The sequence below is a fragment of the Colobus angolensis genome, unplaced genomic scaffold, assembly GCF_000951035.1.
Source record: "Colobus angolensis palliatus isolate OR3802 unplaced genomic scaffold, Cang.pa_1.0 Scaffold150, whole genome shotgun sequence".
In the NCBI taxonomy this organism is placed as follows: Eukaryota; Metazoa; Chordata; class Mammalia; order Primates; family Cercopithecidae; genus Colobus; species Colobus angolensis.
The window spans coordinates 746,559-766,341 of record NW_012114600.1 but is presented as its reverse complement, the minus strand read 5'-3'; the positions used below and the strand labels follow the sequence as shown (position 1 = coordinate 766,341).

Below are 19,783 nucleotides of genomic sequence, written 5' to 3'. Positions count from 1 at the left end.
GAGGAGTATCTTTGTGGCATTCTCTGTGTTTCCTGAATTTGAATGTTGGCCTGCCTTACTAGGTTGGGGAAGTTCTCCTGGATGATATCCTGCAGAGTGTTTTCTAACTTGGTTCCATTTTCCCCGTCACTTTCAGGTACACCAATCAGACATAGATTTGGTCTTTTCACATAATCCCATATTTGTTGGAGGCTTTGTCCATTTGTTTTTACTCTTTTTTCTCTACACTTCTCTTCTTGCTTCATTTCATTCATTTGATCTTCAATCGCTGATACTCTTTCTTCCAGTTGATTGAGTTGGTTACTGAAGTTTGTGCATTTGTCATGTAGTTCTCGTGTTATAGTTTTCATCTCTATCAGTTCTTTTAAGGTCTTCTCTGCATTGATTATTCTAGTTATCCATTCATCCATTCTTTTTTCAAGGTTTTTAGTTTATTTGCACTGGTTACGTAGTTCCTCCTTTAGCTCTGAGAAGTTTGATCGACTGAAGCCTTCTTCTCTCAACTCATCAAAGTCATTCTCCATCCAGCTTTGTTCCATTGCTGACAATAAGCTGTGTTCCTTTGGAGGGGGAGATGCCCTTTGATTTTTTGCATTTCCAGCTTTTCTGCACTGCTTTTTCCCCATCTTTGTGGTTTTATCTGCCTTTGGTCTTTGATGATGGTGGTGTACTGATGGGGTTTTGGTGTGGATGCCCTTTCTGTTTGTTAGTTTTCCTTCTAACAGTGAGGACCCTCAGTTGTAGGTCTGTTGGAGTTTGCTTGAGGTCCACTCCAGAGCCTGTTTGCCTGGGTATCAGCAGTGGAGGCTGCAGAAGATAGAATATTGCTGAAGAGCAAGTGTTGCTGTCTGATTCTTGCTCTGGAAGCTTCGTCTCAGGGGTGTACCCCACCATGTGAGGTGTGAGGTGTCGGTCTGCACTTAGTGGGGGATGTCTCCCAGTTAGGCTACTCAGGGGTCAGGTACCCACTTGAGCAGGCAGTCTGTCCATTCTCAGATCTCAACCTCCATGCTGGGAGATCCACTGCTCTCTTCAAAGCTGTCAGACAGGGGCATTTACCTCTGCTGAGGTTTCTGCTGCTTTTTGTTTAGCCTTATTTAATTTTTTAGTCAGCTTAAGTTTAAGCAGAAAACATTTGGCTTTAGTTTTTGTTGAAAAAACTTTCTAAAACAAGTTTATTTCCTTGCATCAAAAGGATAGCACAGTGGAAAGCTGTTTTCAATAGTTAAGAACATTATGAGTCCCTTGGGATCATTTTCTGAGTATTATAAAATGTTAACATAGAGAGGGTTTTGAGATGAAAATGGAAATGGAAACTAGTTAACAACTAGGCCCCTGGGTCAAACAGCTAGTTACCTCTGACTTTAGAAAGTGGACGATGGGCTGGGCACGGTGGCTCAAGCCTGTAATACCAGCACTTTGGGAGGCCGAGGTGGGTGGATCATGAGATCAGGAGCTCGAGACCATCCTGGCTAACATGGTGAAACCCCGTCTCTACTAAAAATACAAAAAAATTAGCCAGGCGTGGTGGCACATGCCTGTAGTCCCAACTATTCCAGAGGCTGAGGCAGGAGAAAGGCATGAACCTGGGAGGTGGAGCTTGCAGTGAGCCGAGATTGCACCATTGCACTCCAGCCCGGGTGACAGAGCCACACTCTGTCTCAAAAAAAAGAAAAGAATAAAAGAAAGTGGATGACAAACTATTTATTGAGTACCTACTCCTTTAGGAGCCTGAATTCTGATGGGGAAGAGAGGGGTGTGTTTAAAAATAGTTGCTCTACAGTGTTGTAAGTGCTTATGAAAGTATACAGCAAGTGCTATTGTAACTCAGAGCAAGGAACTACCAATGGCCTAAAGGAGTCAAAGGCCTTCCTTTGGGAAAAAATGATGGTCTGGGCCTTGACACATACATGAGTTAAATGGAGAAGAGGATGTAGGACATCCTTGATGTAATGAGTGAAACCTATGTAGGGCATGGTGTGTATGTCTTTGTGACAGGGCAAGGAGAGACTGGTGGCAGATGAGGCTGGACCAGCAGCCTGGAGACCATTGATACAGAATTCAAGCACTATTTTGCAAGTAATGTATGACAATAGAATAAACAGTCTAACTTTTATTTCAGAAAGATTACTCTTTTGGTAATCTTGGGAAAGAAGCGTTGGAAGGAGGAATTATCCAGTTAATTTGATAAATTAATTAATTAATTTGATAAATTAATTAATACAATTAATTAATATAATTAATTATCAAATTAATTATAAATTATCCAGTTAATATTTCAAAGGAGTCTTTTTACTGTTTGTTTATTGACCTAAATTATAGTTTGTATTTTTCATTTACCTTTAAGTGGGAAAACATTTCAGTTCTCTTATTTAGGTGCTATGTTATTATCATCACTCTCAGTACTGGGAAACTGAGGCACAGTGGGCACGTGACTTCTGCGAGATTCTGAGTTGAATCAACTGAGAAACTGACTCAAAACCAGTCTCACAGTTTCTTCCAGCAACTGCTAGACCACACTTCCCACTATTACGGCATATTTATGATATAATTAACTTTCAGAAAGCCATATGGCTTTCATTACAAAGACTAAAGGAATGTGCTTTTCATAACAAATGGCATATGGCCTCCAATAGCTCTTTGCTTGCATGTTTTAACAAAATGAACATGCACATAAATTAGATGCCTCAGGTCAGTTAGCAAACTGAAGTTGATTTTCTTTTGCTCTCCCTAATTACAGCTGCATTTCTGACAAATATCAAGGAGTTTTTTGGCAGCCCATAGGTGCAAACATACATAGTACAGCTCAAATGATCTTTTTCTTTTACGGCATTGCCCTTTTAAAGAGTCAACATTTTTCTCTTATTTACAGTGAAGTGTGCAGCTTGTGGAAATGGAGCATTTTTGATGAAGTTGCGTGCTTTCAGAATGGTGGAAAATTTAATTGACTTGAATGATACAATAGGCAAGAGAAAAAACTAAATGAAAATCATTGAGACGAAAGTTGACATTTATCTTTGGTCACTTGCATGATGCAGAGGAGAGAGATACATGATAGATGCTCACATGCTGAACTAATTTAACAGCAGTTAAGCATGAGGGCTCACTCTTAATCTCTTAGAGTTATTAAGAAGCCTTTCTATTTTAGGTAACATGCCTCAAAGTTCTGCTCCCTTAGTTTGCACTGTGCCTCATCCTATTGTTTATTTAGCACGTTTTTTAATAGAGTCTGAGAATAAGCTTCTTGCAACTTTCACATTATCATATTACAATATTCGCCACTGATTATTTGTACTCAAGGTCAATGACATTATCTCATTGGAATTCCCTGGACTCTGAATTTATAATAAGATAGTCCAAAATGCTCTTGTCTGTGATGGAAAAATACAACACAATTACCGTAAGTCAGTTGGTTCTTAAAGTGTTTGAGTTTCAAATTTGGCTACTCTTCATACTGGCAAATTGCTTACTTTTCTTTTAAATGCTTGTACTTATATGACACCAATAAAATTTTCTTGATTAATGAAGTAGAAATATAGCTTCTATAAAAGGAAATTTCAAACATATGTATTTCTGAAGTAACTAAAGAAGTAGAAATATATTTTAATTAATATTAAAGTATTTAAATCCTTCTATTCAAAAGCTCAGTTTCCTAAGAACAAAGAAAACACATAATTTAGGATGATTTACTCATTAAGAATAAACCAAATGTTTTAAATAATCAGTTAAACTTTTAGTCTTTTTTTTCTCATCTAAAAAGACTCACTCAAATCCTGTTCATACAAAAGGAAAGTGTTAATTTGTATCCTAATTCACCTTATATTTACTATAATGTATATTTCTTTTTTGGACAAGTCATAGCTTCTCCTTTCATAAAATAATATCTTCCATTATGTTGCAATTACAAACGATGGCTCACAGAATGGTGAATCATAGGGTTGGATGGAATAAGCCCTTCAGCAGTCATTTTCACCTCGAGGGCATCTCTAAACCATGAGTTGAACAACAAGGTGAGTAAGAGACACCTTCAGTCAGAAATATGGCCTTGGCTAGATGAAAAAAAAAAAAAAAGGTAAATCTGGGAACTCTTTTTCTCTTTAGCAAACTACATCTTTCTTTCTTTTTTCAAGGTGAATCTTATTTCAAACTGATATCATCAGAATAATAACCCCACAACAAAAATTGTTGTGTGAGACCATTTAGATTCACTTCATATGTGAGAATTGGATGCTAGCATCCGCAAGACATGAGATAAGCAATGTTTGAAAACAGCAGATTCTGCCCCCATCTATGTAAGCATAATTTATTACATGACTACAAAATGAAACAATATATAAGTATAAAATGTGTAAAAAAATTAATGCTGCATACATCTGTAAAAAGCCAAAAAACAATTTAGAAGAGAAGGCAATTAGGGTAACATTTATGTACTAATAAATCATTTGAAGTTGGGATACAATGTTATTTTCTTAACTGTCACAATTCACTCATGTTAAGACCCTTCTACTTAGCTTTTATCCCCCATATCATTTAAGGATAGTTATATTGGAGGGACTACTTCAAGATGCTGAGCCAGGGTGGCTGACAGTGTGAGGAAGTCAGGGAAAACGTCTCAATCAAACTTGATCTCCTGGTTCTTTATATGATGGTCTTTTCACGAGTAAGCAACCATGAGCACAAAAAGAGAGACATGACTCACTCCAATTACCTTGAATATTTGGGTTAATTTAAAATTTATATTCTTGAAAAGTTGTGACATGCAAATACATAAACAACTGGTTTCTCCAGATTTTCAAATCCTGCTCCAAATTATTTTAACAAACACATATGTTATCATTTAAATGGGGGAAATGGCCAAGACCAACCCCAAATGGCTTCAGAGGAAGTCAGATACTGTAAATAGAAGATATGTTTTGGTCTGCTGAGCACCATATTTGATCTGAATATGTTAAGGTAGTCTTAGCACTAATTTTGGTGGTTGGATATGCAGAGACTTCACTGGAATTGGGAAGATACAGGGAAGAAGGGGTAGAGAAGGAGAAATGTTCATGGAAGGGGAGAGGAGCAGAATAACCAGGGAGATGATACAATACTGGGAAATCACAGAGGGTAAAGGCAGTGAGTGAAAATCCAGGTGTTGGAGTGTCTACAGGATTATTAAGCACTAGAAAGTTTAATTGTTACTAAAGCAGTGTCTGTTTCTGTAATTGTAATGTATTCCAACTCCTCAACCTTTAGTAAAGTCTCTCATAAGCACCCATGTTTTGAGGGTGTTCTTTTGTTTTTGGATTGAAAATTATGGGAAAGGTTTCCTTCCATGTTGGGTGGAATAGGGTCAGCACCAACAGGAAGAGTTGTAAATGAGTAAATTAAGCAGAAGCAGGCATTTGGAGTCAAGGAAGTACCAGCTCTTCTTTCTCCGGCTTTCCTTCCTCCACATATGTCTAGATATTTTGGAGAGAGTTTTGGTCTTTTACAACCCACGGGATGGATGTTTGAATCAAAGAGAGAGTAGATCCCAGATGATATTTATGCTATATTTATAAAGTCTGAAAATATAACAATTCATTAAGGGAGAAAGTCAGGATGGAAAATTTCGATCTCTAGCACTCCTTTTACTTTCATAGTGTTAACAGTGTAACACATGATATTGTTGGCATTTTCTTCTACAGACATACCAGACATTTAGCATTTATGTTTTATTTTTTATTTTTTTTAGTCATGTCTGAGCTAGTCAATTATGTGTCTGGTAAACCAAAAGATATTACTGAAATCTGTGGCGACAGTTCAGGAACCATCTTGTGCACTTGCATTTATTGGAAGTATAATGGTAGGTTGCCTGTCTCTGTTGCATTCTTTATGGTACACAGGGAAATTTGTTTGTATGTGCAAATATTTATAGGAAGTAGTTTTGTTTTGTGAGTCATGTAGACTGGTAGCTACATGTTTGAAGATACCCACATTTTTTGGCTCTTATCACTTATGAATAATGGCCATGGGATAGAGTGAAAAAAGTATTAATAACTTAATGCTCAAACTTACCTTTTAAAAGGGCAAATTTCACATATATCTAAAGTGAAAATAAACTTGAGATATAATTTGTTTATGTTGTTAGAGTTTTTATGCACATGCCTCCACTGTATTCTGCTGCATTGGTAGTGGCAAAGTATGCACGTAAATGAATGAGAGAGAGACAGAGAAATAGAGACAAAAGACAAAGGCAAGCAAAGATGTTTTAAGATATGGCATAAACAGCAGGTCTAATTTCTTTATTTGGTAAATCTTGCATACTCTCTGTTTAACAGATGTGCCTTGCACTGCCGCAGCTTGATGTTCTGAGAGGGTTCTCAAGGAAAATTAATTTGATGGAGCAACTCTCATATCATATATCTTGACATTTGAGAACCTTCCAGAAAAGACCAAAGTGTTCCAATAGAACAAGCTCCTTGTCTACGTATCTACATTTGGCTACAACAATGCTATTCTCATAGTTATGGGAAAGGCTGAAGGCCAAGTTCGTGTCTGGTTTTGTATCTGGTCGAGTCCTTACATGCTTACATGAAGATTCAGGGAGAGGTTTAATTTTCCCAAGATTCACAGAGGCAGTTGTTTAGTGGCACCAAATTGTATTTCTGCTTAAAAAAAGATGACACAAACTGATACCATAGAAATCTAAAATGTCAGTCAAATATTAAGTGATTTTAATCCAAACAAATATAACCATAAAAAAACTAAAGATTGTTGTTACTTCTGGAAACACTCTAATTTTTTTTTTTTTTTTTTTTTTTTGCTTTTCAAGATGAGTCTAGGACCATTTAGACCACAAAAAATCCACTTTGTTTTAGAGTTTGGAGGATGCATCTCTGTGTGTGGCTTCCAAGGCTCCAAGTTTGTTCTAAAAAACCTACTCCTGTCTGTGTACTCCAATTCTTATTCACATAGGGCTGTGTGTGTGTGCATGTATGTGCATGAACAATATTTTACACTTGCACTTAATGAAATCTACTCTCCTAAATGAGGCTTATTTTTCCAGCCTATCAGAATTCAGTAGCATTCTCATTTCTGCCTAGTTAGGATTTATTCCTCCCTGATTCTTGTCATTCACAAAGTAGCAAATGTATCATATACAAAATCATTGAATCACTGATGAAAATGGAGATGAAAGCAGGGCAAAGAGAAACCTTTTATGGCACTGGTGCCTGCCCTTCAGAGTGAAATTGATCTGTTAACCATCATTCTCTGGGTGTGGTTGTTTAACCAGTTTGAAAATCACTTACTCCACAAACATATTGAATGCTCCCTGAGCCAGGCTTCATGCTGGGTGGTGGGAAAGACAAGTGATACTATCCCTGACTTCAAGCAGCCCAAGGGAAGAAAGACATGAAAATGAAGAGCTGCAGTGAAGTGTGATAATGCCAGAGGTATATATTAGGCAAGGCACTTAAAAGCCAGCCTAGGATTTTCCGAAAAAATAAACTGAGGAGAGTAAGAGGTTTTCTGAGTTTGTTCAAAATATATAGAATTTATTTTTTCAGATAAATTTTAGAAAGAGTTCATTACCAGGAAAATCCTATTAAAATTTTGATAATAATTGCATTATACTTTTATCTTAATTAATTCAACATCCTTATGCAGAACCATGATATATATCTCATTACATCCCCGTGTATTTTAAAAGGGATTTTTAGGATATTTTGTTTTTTGTTGCTTTTGAGAATGGGATTTTTTTCTCATACTTTCTAAATATATTTTTGTGATTTTCCAAGAAAGCAATGGGTCTTTGGCATATTTATCTTATCATTAGTTATGTTTCTGGGCTTGTTTTTTCTAATGTTTTCAGTTGACTCAACTGAGGTTTTTAAACCAAAAATCATTGCTTATGGATAAAGATCATTTAACTTTTTATTTTTAAACTACCTATTTGGTTGTGTATTTCATCACACTTTTGACCTTTTAGAATATTGTAAAGTAAAACCTTTGGTTTTAATCACATACATTTGTACTTCAAGCACTCATAGTTCAGCTGCCCAGGACTCTGCAGATGTGGGTTTCAGCAGCGAAGGTGTATTGCACCTGCTCACAGACCTTGGGAATGTACCTTTCTCTCTTTTTACAAGATGTGCTTACTGCTTAGTGATATCACAGATGCTGTTGCATTTTATTTATATATTCCAAGTCATTTTCTTGAATGTGTGAGAAACATAATTATAAAATTAAATATTTTTGAAATTAAGAATAGAAATAAGTGGGAAAAAATTGACTGTAAAAAATGAAAGGACTATTCGGTGAGACCAATTTATGACAGGTTATTTAACTTACAAATGCTTCATCAGCGATACATATGGATGTTACCAGAGTGATGTAATCTTGGTCAACAGACATTATATGTCTTTCAGTTCCTATTTTATGTTCTTTCCATCTATGTTCCTATTTCCTGGAATAAGAGTTGCTATAATGGCAACAGCAGGCATCCTTAGTTTAGTTTTTCAGACATGAAAGGTACCTACACATATCTGTATTTTAGAAAGGTCACTCTGATAACACACTGAAGGATAGATTAGGGGAAGACAAAGCTAACAATAGCAAGACTGGTTAGGTGCTAAAGTAATACTGGAAAGAATGAAGAAGTGGGGCAGATCTGTGAGGTCTGAGGAGGTAGAGTCAGTTATTTGTGATGAATTAGATGCAGGGCTGAGTAGAGGAGAAATCAAGTATAGCTTCTCAGTTTTATTATTTGATGGTTGAGATACAGGGCAATACACCATGTGCTGCTGGAACCCACCTCTGCTGTATCTTGGGAAGCTGGACTGTGGTTGTTTGAAATACAAGTGTCTGTGACTAAAGCCAAACATTTTACTTTACAATTTTGATGCCAATATGAGTAGAGAATAGAAAAGGAAAAGTAGGCATGGGAGAGAAGACAATGCATTCAGTTGTGCAATACTTTGAGTTTCAGATGCCTGTGTGACATCAAGTGGAAATGGTAGTTGATTCATGGATTTGACACACAGGAAAAAACACAAATACAACAGACTTTCTAATCAGTCTGTTTCTTTCTCTGGGGCACAAGGAAATGATGAGAGGCAGGAACACAACAAGAATACAAACAGAACACAGTAAAAGACTTCTGTATGCACTCAGTTGAGACTTCTGCAGAGGTTTTATTTTTTTCTTTATTATGGTAAAATATACATAACATAAAATTGATCATTTTAACTGTTTTTAAGTGTACAGTTTAGAGGCATTAAGCACATTCATATTGTTGTGCAACCATCACTATCATCCCTCTCAAGATTTCTTCTTTTAAAATTTAATTTTAAATTGACATATAATAATTGTACATATTTATGTGATACCGTGTGATGTTTCGATACATATAATGTATAGTGATCTGATCAGGGTACTTAGCATCTTCATATTTTCAAATATTTATCATTTTTTGTATTGGGAACATTTAATATCTTCCCTCTAGCTATTTGAACCTATACATTATTGTTAACTATAGTCATCCTATATGGTATAGAGTACTAGAACTTCTTCCCTCTATCTAGCTGTAGTTTTATATCTTTTAACAAATCCATGCGTGTCCCCACATCTCCCTACCCTTGCTAGACTCCAGTATCCTCTGTTCCACTTTTTACTTCTAGGAGATCAACTTTTTTATTTTTTATTATTTATTTATTTAGTTAGTTTGTGTGAAAACATGTAGCCTTTATCCATTTATCTGTTGCTGGATACCTAAGTGGATTCCATATCTTGGCTATTGTGAATAGCGTTCCAATAAACATGGAGGTGCAGATTTCTCTTTGATATACACATATACACATTTTCTTTCCTTTGGATGAATACCCAGTAGTGGGACTACTGGATCATTTAGTAGTTCTGTTTGTAGTTGTCTGAGGAGACTCCACACTGTTTCCATGTGTCTGCACCGTTTACATTCACACCAACAGTGATTGAGTCCCTTTTCTCTACATTCTCACCAGTAATTGTTTTCTTCTCTTTTTGACAATAGCATAGTAGCCATCCTAACTGGGATACCTAACTGTATTTGCATTTCCCTAATGATTAATGGTGTTGAGGATTTTTTTTCAAACACCTGTTGGCCATTTGTATGTCTTCTTCTGAAAAATGTTTGTTCAGATCATTTGCCCATTTTAAAATTAGATTGTTTAGATTTTTTTGCTGTTGAGATGTTTGAGTTCCTTGTATATTCTGGGTATTAATTCTCTGTTAGATGAACAGTTTGCAAATATTTTCTCATATTCTGTACATTGTCTTTTCACAGTGTTATTGTTTCCTCGGATGTGCAGAAGCTTTTTAGTTTGATGTAATCGCATTTGTTAATTTTCGCTTTTGTTGTCTGTACTTTTGAGGTTTCAGCCATAAAATATTTGCCTAAATCAATGTTCTGGAGTATTTCTACTGTGTGTTCTTCTAGTAGATTTATAGTTTGGGGTCTTACATTTAGGTCTTTAGTCCATTTTGAGTTGATTTTTGTATGGGATAAGAGGTAGGAGTCTAGTTTCATTCTTCTGTATATGGATATCCAGTTTTCTTAGCATTATTTATTGAAAAGACTGTCCCTTCCCCAATGAATGTTCTTGATGTCTTTGTCCATACCATTTGCCTATAGATAGATGGATTAGCTTCCGGGTTCTCTATTCTGTTCCATTGGTCTATGTGTCTGTTTTATACCAATACCATGCTGTTTTGGTTACTATAGCTTCCTAGTATATTTTGAATTCTGGTAGTATGAAGCCTGAAGCTTTCTTCTTTTTTCTTAGAGCTGCTCTGGCTATTTGGAATCTTTTTTGGTTCGGTACAAATTTTAAGATTTATTTTCTATTTCTGTGAAGAATGTCATTAGCATTTTAATAGAGTTTGCAATGAATCTGTAGATTGTTTTGGGTAGTGTTATCATTATGAAAATATTAATTCTTCTATTATGAGCATGAAATGTCTCTCTATTTGTTGGTATCCAATTTGATTTCTTTCATCAGCGTTTTGTAGTTTTCCTTATAGGGTTCTTTCACCTCCTTGGTTAAATTTATTCCTAAGCCTTCTTTTTTCCATAGCTATTGTAAATGGGATTGCCTTCTTGATTTCTTTTTAATTAGTTTTCTCTTTTGTATAGAAATGTTACTGATTTTTTATGTTGATTTTGTATCCAGCAACTTTAATGAATTTGTCAGTTCTAAAAGGTTTTTTTTTTTTTTTTTGTAGAGTCTTTAGTTTCTTTTTAGTATATAAGATTATGTCTGCAAACAGAGGTGATTCAACTTTCTCCTTTTCAATTCAGATGCCCCTTATTTCTCTCTTGACTAATTGCTCTGGCTAGGACTTCCAGTACCATGTTTAATAAGAGTGCTGAAAATAGGCATTCTTGTTTTGTTCCAGTACTTGGAAGCAAAGCTTACAGCTTTTCCCCCATTTAGTATAATGTTTACTGTCAGTTTGTCGTATATGACCTTAATTGTGTTGAGGTACTTTCCTTCTATTCTAATTTATTGAGAATTCTTATCATGAAGGAATGCTGAATGTCATCAAATGCTTTTTCTGCATCTATTTTAGTAATCATATGGTTGTTATCCTTCACCATGTTGATGTGATGTAATACATTTATTGATTTGCATATTTTGAACCATTCTTGAATTCTTGGAGTAACTCCCACTTGATCATGGTGTATAATCTTTTTGATATATTGGCAGATTAAATTTCTGGTATTTCTTTGAGGATTTTTGTATATATGTTCATCAGGAATATTGCTCTGTAGTTTTATTTTTTTGTTGTGTCCTCATCTGGTTTTGATACCAGCGTGATGCTGGCCTTGTAGATGGAGTTAGACAGAGTTCTCTTTACTTCATTTTTTGGAATAGTTTGAGAAGAATTAATACTAATTCTTCTTTGAAGTTTTGATAGAATTAGCAGTGAAGTCACCTAGTCCCAGACTTTTCTTTGTTGGGAGACTTTTTATTACTGATTCAATCTCATTATTGGTCTTTTCAGGTTTTTTTTTTCTCCTGGACTCAATCTTGGTATATTGTATGTGTCCAGGAATTTACCCATTTCTTCTGGTTTTTCTAATACATTGGTGTATAGTTGTTTATGGTAGTTTTTAATGATCCTTTGTATTTCTGTGGTATCAGTCGTAATATGTTTTTATTTCTAATTTTATCTATTTGGGTCTTCTCTCTTTTTTTTTTTTCTTAATCTAGCTAATGAATTGTTGATTTTGTGTATCTTTTCAAAAAATCAACTTTTTGTTTTGTTGATCTTTTGTATTTTTTAATCTCAATTTCATTTATTTCTGCTGTGATCTTTATAACGTCTTCTATTCTACTCATTTTTGGGTTTATTTTTTCGTTTCTATCTCTTTGATATTCATCATTAGGTTGTTTATTTGAAGTCTTTCTCAATTTTTGATGTGGGCATTTACTGCTAAATGTCTTTCTGATTAGTGCTTTTGCTGTGTTGTTGTACATGGAACAACAACAAGGAATCTTAAAATTTCATTTGTCTCAAGGAATCTTAAAATTTCATTCTTAATTTCTTTTTTCAATCAATCATCCTTCAGGAAAAAGTTGTTTAATTTTCATGTGTTTAATATAAAAAATTAGCCAGGCATGGTGGTGTGCACCTGTAGTTATAGTTACTCATCAGGCTGAGGCAGGAGAATAGCTTGAACCCGGAAGGCAGAGGTTGCCGTGAGCTAAGATCACACCACTCCACTCCAGCCTGGTCAACAGAGTGGGACTCGGCCTCAAAAAAAAATTACATGTGTTTGTATAGTTTCAAATGTTTCTCTTGTTTATTGTGTTCTGGTTTTACTCCACTGTGGTCAGATAAGATACTTGATATAATTTCAAGTTTTAAAAAATTTTTGAGATCTGTTTTGTGTCCTAATATAGGGTCAGTCCTGAAGAATATTGAACATGCTGATGAGGAGAAAATGTATTCTGTAGCTGTTGGAAAAATGCTCTTCATATGTCTGTTTAACCCATTTGATCTATGGTGCAGTTTAAATCATCTGATGTTTCTTTGTTAATTTTCCATCCACATGACCTGTCCAAAGCTGAGAGTGGAAGGAAGTCCCCAGCTATTATTATATTGGAGTCTATCTCTCCCTTTAGAATGAGTAACATTTTCTTCATCTATCTGGGTGGTCCTGTGTTGGTTGCATGTACATTTACAATTATTATATTCCCTTGTTGAATTGATCATTTTATTATTATATAATGTCTTTGTCTATTTTTATGGCGTTTGACTTGAAGTCTGTTTTATCTGATATAAATATAGCTATACTGGCTTGCTCTTGGCTTCTGGCTGTATGGAATATCTTTTTCCATCCCTTCACTTTCAGTCTATACGTATCTTTACAGATGAGGTGAATTTCTTGTGGGTAGCATATCATTGAGTCTTTTATTAATAAAAAATATCAATTTAGCCCATCTATAGCTTTTAAGTGGGGAAATTAAATCTTATACCTAAGGTTATTATTGATACGTGAGAACTTACTCCTATCATTTTCTTGATTATTTTCTAGTTGTTTTGTACAATTTTTGTTTCTTGCTTCCAATTTTATGCTTACTTTTGTGATTGAGTGGCTTTCTGTGGTGACAAGATTTGATTTCTTTCTCTTTTTCTTTTGTGTGTTGGCTGTATCCATAAATTTTATTGTTTTGCTTTTTTTCATGATGTTGGTTTTCATTTTCTCCACTTTCAGATATAAGACTCCATTGAATAGTCATTGTAATTCTGGTCTAATGGCAATGAATTCCTTTAGTTTTTGCTTGTCTGTAAAATATTTTATTTCTCCTTTATTTTGAAATGATAGCTTTGCTGGGTATAATATTCTTGACTGACAGTTTTTTGTTTTTTTTTTCCTTTCAGTACTTTGTATATATCAGCCTATTCTCTTCCAGCCTGTATGGTTTCTGCTGAGAAACATGTTGCTGGTCTAATGGGGATTCCTTTATATGTGACTTGATGCTTTTATTTTCTAGAATTTTATTTTGTCTTTTACCTTTGAAAAATTTAAATATAAGGACCTATTCGAGTTAAATCTGTTGGGATTCTTTGAGCTTCCTGGATCTGGATGTCCATTTCTGTCCCAAGACTTGGGAAGTTTTTGGCTATTATTTCATTGAATATGATTTCTACACATTTTCCCTTCTCTTTTCCTTCTGGAACACCTATAATGAGAATATTTGTTTGCTTTGCTTAATGGTGTCCCATAAATCCTATAGGCTTTCTTCATTCTTTTTATTTTTATTTCTGTCTGCCTGGCCTGTGTCATTTCAAAAGATCTATCTTCAGGTTTAGAAATTGTTTCTTCTGCTTGGTCTCTTTCATTGTTGGAGCTATTGATTTTTAAAATTTCATTTGTTGAATTATTCAGCTCTAAGTTTTTTTTTTTTTTTTTTTTTTTGTTTGTTTGTTTGTTTGAGTTTTGCTCTTGTTGCCCAGGCTGGAGTACAATGTTACGATCTCGGCTCACCACAGCCTCCGCCTCCCAGGTCCAAGCAATTCTCCTGCCTCAGCCTTGCAAGTAGCTGGGATTGCAGGCATGCACCACCATGCCTGGCTAATTTTGTATTTTTTAGTAGAGATGGGGTTTCTCCATGTTGGTCAGGCTGGTCTTGAACTTCCGACCACAGGTGATCCACCTGCCTCGGCCTCCCAAAGTGCTGGGATTACAGGCATGAGCCACTGTGTTTTTTTTTTTTTTTAAAATCATATATCTCTTTGTTAAATTTGTCATTCAAATCATGAATTATTTTCTTGATTTCATTTGTCTCTTTGTATTTTTTGTATCTTACTGAGTTTCATAAGATTATTAATTTGAACTCATCGTCTGGCATTTTGTATATTATGATGTGGCTTTGCCATGGTGGACTAGCTGAGTTATTTCTCAAGTCAAAGGAGCATGTGTGCACATGGTGGCCAGCTTGGGTTCTGGCCACTAGGGTTGGGAATGTTACTCTGGCCAGGGGCACAGGCACATAGTTGCTTGGCTGTCCTGGGGGCATGTTTGCTGGGGTTGGTCTATAGGCTGTTTCTAACGCCAGGGGCATATGCACACAGCTTCTTTGCTGGCCTGGGTGGTGTGCCCACCATGGGAAGTCTGTGGAGCTGTTTCTCAGGCTCAGAATGTGGGCCACAGAGCTGCTCAGCTGGCTTGGGAGAGCATTGCTAGGCGATGTCTATTAAGACTTTACTCAGACCCTGATTGTTGGTGTGCAGACTTTGGGTACATCAGGAGCATGTCTGGAAGGTGCCATGAGGCTGTTTCTCAGGCCCTGGATGTGGGTATGCACCTTTACCATTAGCCTATGGGTATGTTATCTGCTCAGTGACTCAGGTACCCCTCCTGATTGGGAGAGATGGCAAGCATTAGTTTGGCTGGCTCTAGGGTGGGTTTGCCCTGGGTAGGACTGCCAAACTATTCCTCTATCTGGAAGTGCAGATAGCAGGAGTTGGTCTTGCTGTTGTGCAGGGCCAGAGTTGCAGCTGATCCTGGGCCTACGCTCTGCAAAGCTGGATTTGTGGTGTTCAGCCACCCTTCTGAGCTTGCAGAATAAAGATGGAGCCCCATTGATAGACAAGTGCACTGGCTACTTGATCCCAGAGGAGCACACACTCCAGAGGTGGCACTGATCTCCAGATGGTATGGTGCTATAGTAGCTTGACTCACAGGCAGTGCATGAAGGGTGGGGAGTGCTCATCTTACCCTCCTAATCCGGAGCAATGCAGCTTTGTGAATTTCTGGCAGCTCTCCAAACTGGACTCAGGGCTTGCAAGCGCTGTGGGATTCTCCTGTAGTAAGAACTGTAGGTGTCTGTACTGGCAATGGGGACTGGTGGGGATCTTGTGCTTACCTTTTCCCCAAAAAGGGAAGTCCCTCCTATTTACGGACTGATCTGATGGGGGTGAGGGACATGAGGTTGCAGACTTTGCATCCACAGTTTCCTCTGTGCTTCCAATTACCACAGCTGTCTCTCTACATCCCCACTGCACTCCAGCACACTCCTTTCAACACTCCATTCAAATGTTAAATGTTTTTTCATTGCTTTTGTCCTTTCTTATTGGGGGAATGAGGGCCAGGTGTCTGTAGACAGCCATCTTGCTGATGTCACGCTAGAGTTTTCTTTTTTTTTTTAATCTCCTATAATTGTTAGTGATGTTGAGCATCTTTTCATGTGCTTATTGGCCATTTATATATCTTCTTTGGAAGAATGTCTATTCATGTCCTTTGTCCCATTTAAAAAATTTTTATTTTTATTTTAAGTTCTGGGGTACATGTGCAGGATGTGCAGGTTTGTTACACAGGTAAACATGTGCCGTGGTGGTTTGCTGCACCTATCAACCCATCACCTAGGTACTAAGCCCAGCATATATTAGCTATTTTTCCTGAGGTTCTTCCTCCCCTCCAACAGGCCCCAGTGTGTCGTTCCCCTCGCTGTGTCTATGTGTTCTCTCTGTTCAGCTCCCACTTACAAGTGAGAACATGTGGTGTTTGGTTTTCTGTTCCTGTGTTAGTTTGCTGAGGATAATTATTTGTTTTTCATTCTTGAATTGTAAAGAAAAATTTTAAACCTTAAAGAGTTAAAGTCTGACCATTTACCCAATTGTGATTTTCATTATTTGCAGCTACTAATTCTATTCATTTAGAAAACAGCATATGAAACATTTAATTAAAACGTGATTAAGTGGAAGGAATTTCAGGCACACTTGGCACAGATCTAATATTTCTAGCTATCTTTGCCTAGCTAGATGTTTGAGATGATTTTTCCAATCAGTGAATATCCTTTTTGCCCACATTCACAACTATTTCTGTACTTGGCTAAAAGTTCTAAGAACTAGGCTCAGACTCTTGTCTTGCTTACAAAAATGCTAGAAAATATATGCAAATAACAGTGTGTTTTCCACTTTCAGGATATATTTGGCATTAAACTCAGGACAAAAGAAGACACAAACTTGGTCTTGTGGTTTGGGTCCTCCAATCCTCATTAAAGTGTGGTTTCACCTGTTACCTCATAAAGGTGCCATTGCTGTATGCACGCCTGAATCTATTTACAATTTGAGAATAGAGGTGAGAAAGAATGATTTTTCTATTTTGTGACATTCGTATGGTCAAAATTTTTATGAAATCTCACCATGAAATTTCCCCTTTCTGAAAATATAACATGAGGAACTTTTTTAAAAGAGTAAAAAATGATTTAACTAATTATACTTGTGTGCTCCAAAACAAATCTGCATTCAATTGTTTGTAATTGGCTTAGCAGACCGATTCAGGGGCAGTAAATTTTAATAGATTTCGGTGATATTCAGCTATTTCTACATTAACAAAGGGAACTATCTTATTTAAAAACACCCCAGAGTATAAAGTAGCGTTTATAGAAGCATTCAGTAAAATGTTGCATTGTAAATGACCTAAAATTGTTTTCATATGTTATCATTTCTTTATCCCCAGGCAGATTGTAAGCAACTCAAAGGAGCTGTTTTTAATTCCCTTTTATTGCATAATATCATGGTCCACGTACAGTGTTCGCTAAATAAGTGTTGCTGACTGATCTGGGACTTGAACCTTTTTAATTTGTCATTCAAAAGTTGTTTTACATTTTGTGTGGTAGAAAAAGAGTCTTTAAGACTTACAATATTTCTGTTAGATAACCAGTTTTAATACATTCTGAAGAATTCAAATGTTGTGGGTAAGTGGACTCATGTGCTCTATATTCCAAGCATTCAGCAATGCTCTTCGGCTGTGTCCTATTCGATTTCATTTGCCATTCAGTTAATACAGTCAATATTCATCAGCCTGTGGTAGACAACTCTTTTTTAAAATCCACTTGCTCCTTACGTATGACGCTTTGAGGCTTTCGAAACAGCATCTTCAATTTTGTCTGTCATGGCACTTGTTTAGAACTAGAAAAATCTTTGGTGTAAGCTTGGGAGAGGACTTCTTTCATGAACAACAAAGTGAAATATCTATTTCTAAACCTTGAGAAACACACTTTACAATAGGGTAGCCATTAGCCACTTGAAATGTGGTTAACCTGAAATGAGGTATGCTATACATGTAAAAGACAGTGGATTTTGAAGAATTAGTACCAAAATAATGAGAATATAAAATACCTGAATAATTTTAAAAATATTGATTCCATGTTGAAATTATAATATTTTGGATATATTAGGTTAAATAAAATATTAATTTAATTTCCCATTTCTTTTTTCTATATTTCACAATAAAACAGTTAGAAATTTTAAAAAGACATATGTGGCTCACATTAAATTTTTACTGGATAGTACTGTTTTCAGAGCAGGGTCCCTCAATCTCGGCAATATTGACATCCTGGGTCAGATAAGTATCTGTCAGGGGCTGTTCTGTGCATTGGAGGATGTTTAGCAGCATCTCTGGCCTCTACTGGCTACATGCCAGTAAATCTCATCCTCCTCAGCTGTGACAACCAAAAATATCTCTAGACAATTTCCAAATGCCTGTGGTGTGTAACATTGTTTCTGGTTGAGAACCATCCTTGAGAGTGTAAAGTGGCGCTTGTAGAGACATTCATTAGAATGTTGCTTGGATGTGTCCTAAGGTCTTTTTTACGGGTTTCAGGTTGTTTTACCCAATAGATTACATGCAGTTTATGGAACGTATGTTAAGTTCATTTTGCTGCATAATATACAGTGTTCTATGCACAGTGAAAAGTAAATAATTACTCTTTACCTCTTCCACTTTTTCATTCCCCATTTTCACCCACTCCCAACTCGTCTAGGCAGTTAGTTCACAAGGCAGAACGGGCTATCTGTCATATATAGTCTTTTAAAATTTTGGCATTTAGCAATCACTGTCAACAGTGTTGTTTTTCTGTACACAAGCAGTGCTGTGAGTCAATTAATCATACCAGACTTACTGCAGGGACAAACTCTGTATAACTGTCAGTATATTAACTGTCTGGGGAAGTGTTGAAGAACAGCCGGGACCCCTCCCCTGCAAGAGCCCAACGACACTATAATAGAAGCACACTAATTTTAGAAGAAATGATATTTGTTTTGGCCACAGCTGTTGGCATTCCAATGGGCTCGCATTCTGTCTGTTGAAATGAGGAGGTTCTTTTAGAGGTTTGGTTCTGTCTGAGGATTTGGTGACATCATTTAGAGAATTACTAGGCTGTCAGCAAATACATTTTATGTATAGTGAATAACTATTTAAAACTGGTTTATAAGAATTAAGAATAGAAATTCTAAAAGCTAAGCGGGAGTTAGTTCTTAGAGGAAAATGCCTCATTTATGAGAGCACCTTCCAAAATTGAAGTGGAGAGATTGGTTTTCTGGAGAATTTCCAGTGTCATTGGCCACCAGTATAAAGGAATATGCTGAGGGTCACAGCATGTTTGCTGGCCCCATGCATATATTTCCAACCTTCTCTTTTCCTCCTCAAATTTCAAACATTTGAATAACTTGCTAACGATTGATATAGTTAGTTACAATGGTGGCACTATCTATTGAATACCACTGTTGTGATATAGGACACACTATTGTGACTTAAGAAAGCCCCTCCATCTGCTGCCACAAACTTTGTAGATTTTGCATAGCTCTTTGCAGGGGCCCTAAGGACTTCTGTCTCATGTTGGACAGCAGGTCAATTTTTATCTCACATTCTGGTTTACCTCTAGGTATGTTTAGCAGCTACTCTAATGGAGCCGTGATCATTGCCTATTTGTTGATCGTCATTAAATCCATGAGTAATCGTGGTTGAACTCAGTTGAATGTAGCC

The 19,783-nt window shown here is 36.4% G+C and overlaps 1 long non-coding RNA gene across 1 annotated transcript in view; it reads left to right on the top strand.

The window, feature by feature from the left end:
* Window positions 1-17,095, top strand: part of LOC105507547 — a 188,278-nt gene extending 171,183 nt beyond the window's left edge. Inside the window, exon 3 of the long non-coding RNA XR_001001119.1 lies at window positions 16,939-17,095. This is a non-coding gene — a long non-coding RNA (uncharacterized LOC105507547). The remainder of the gene's footprint in view (window positions 1-16,938) is intronic.
* Window positions 17,096-19,783: the final 2,688 nt, after the last annotated feature.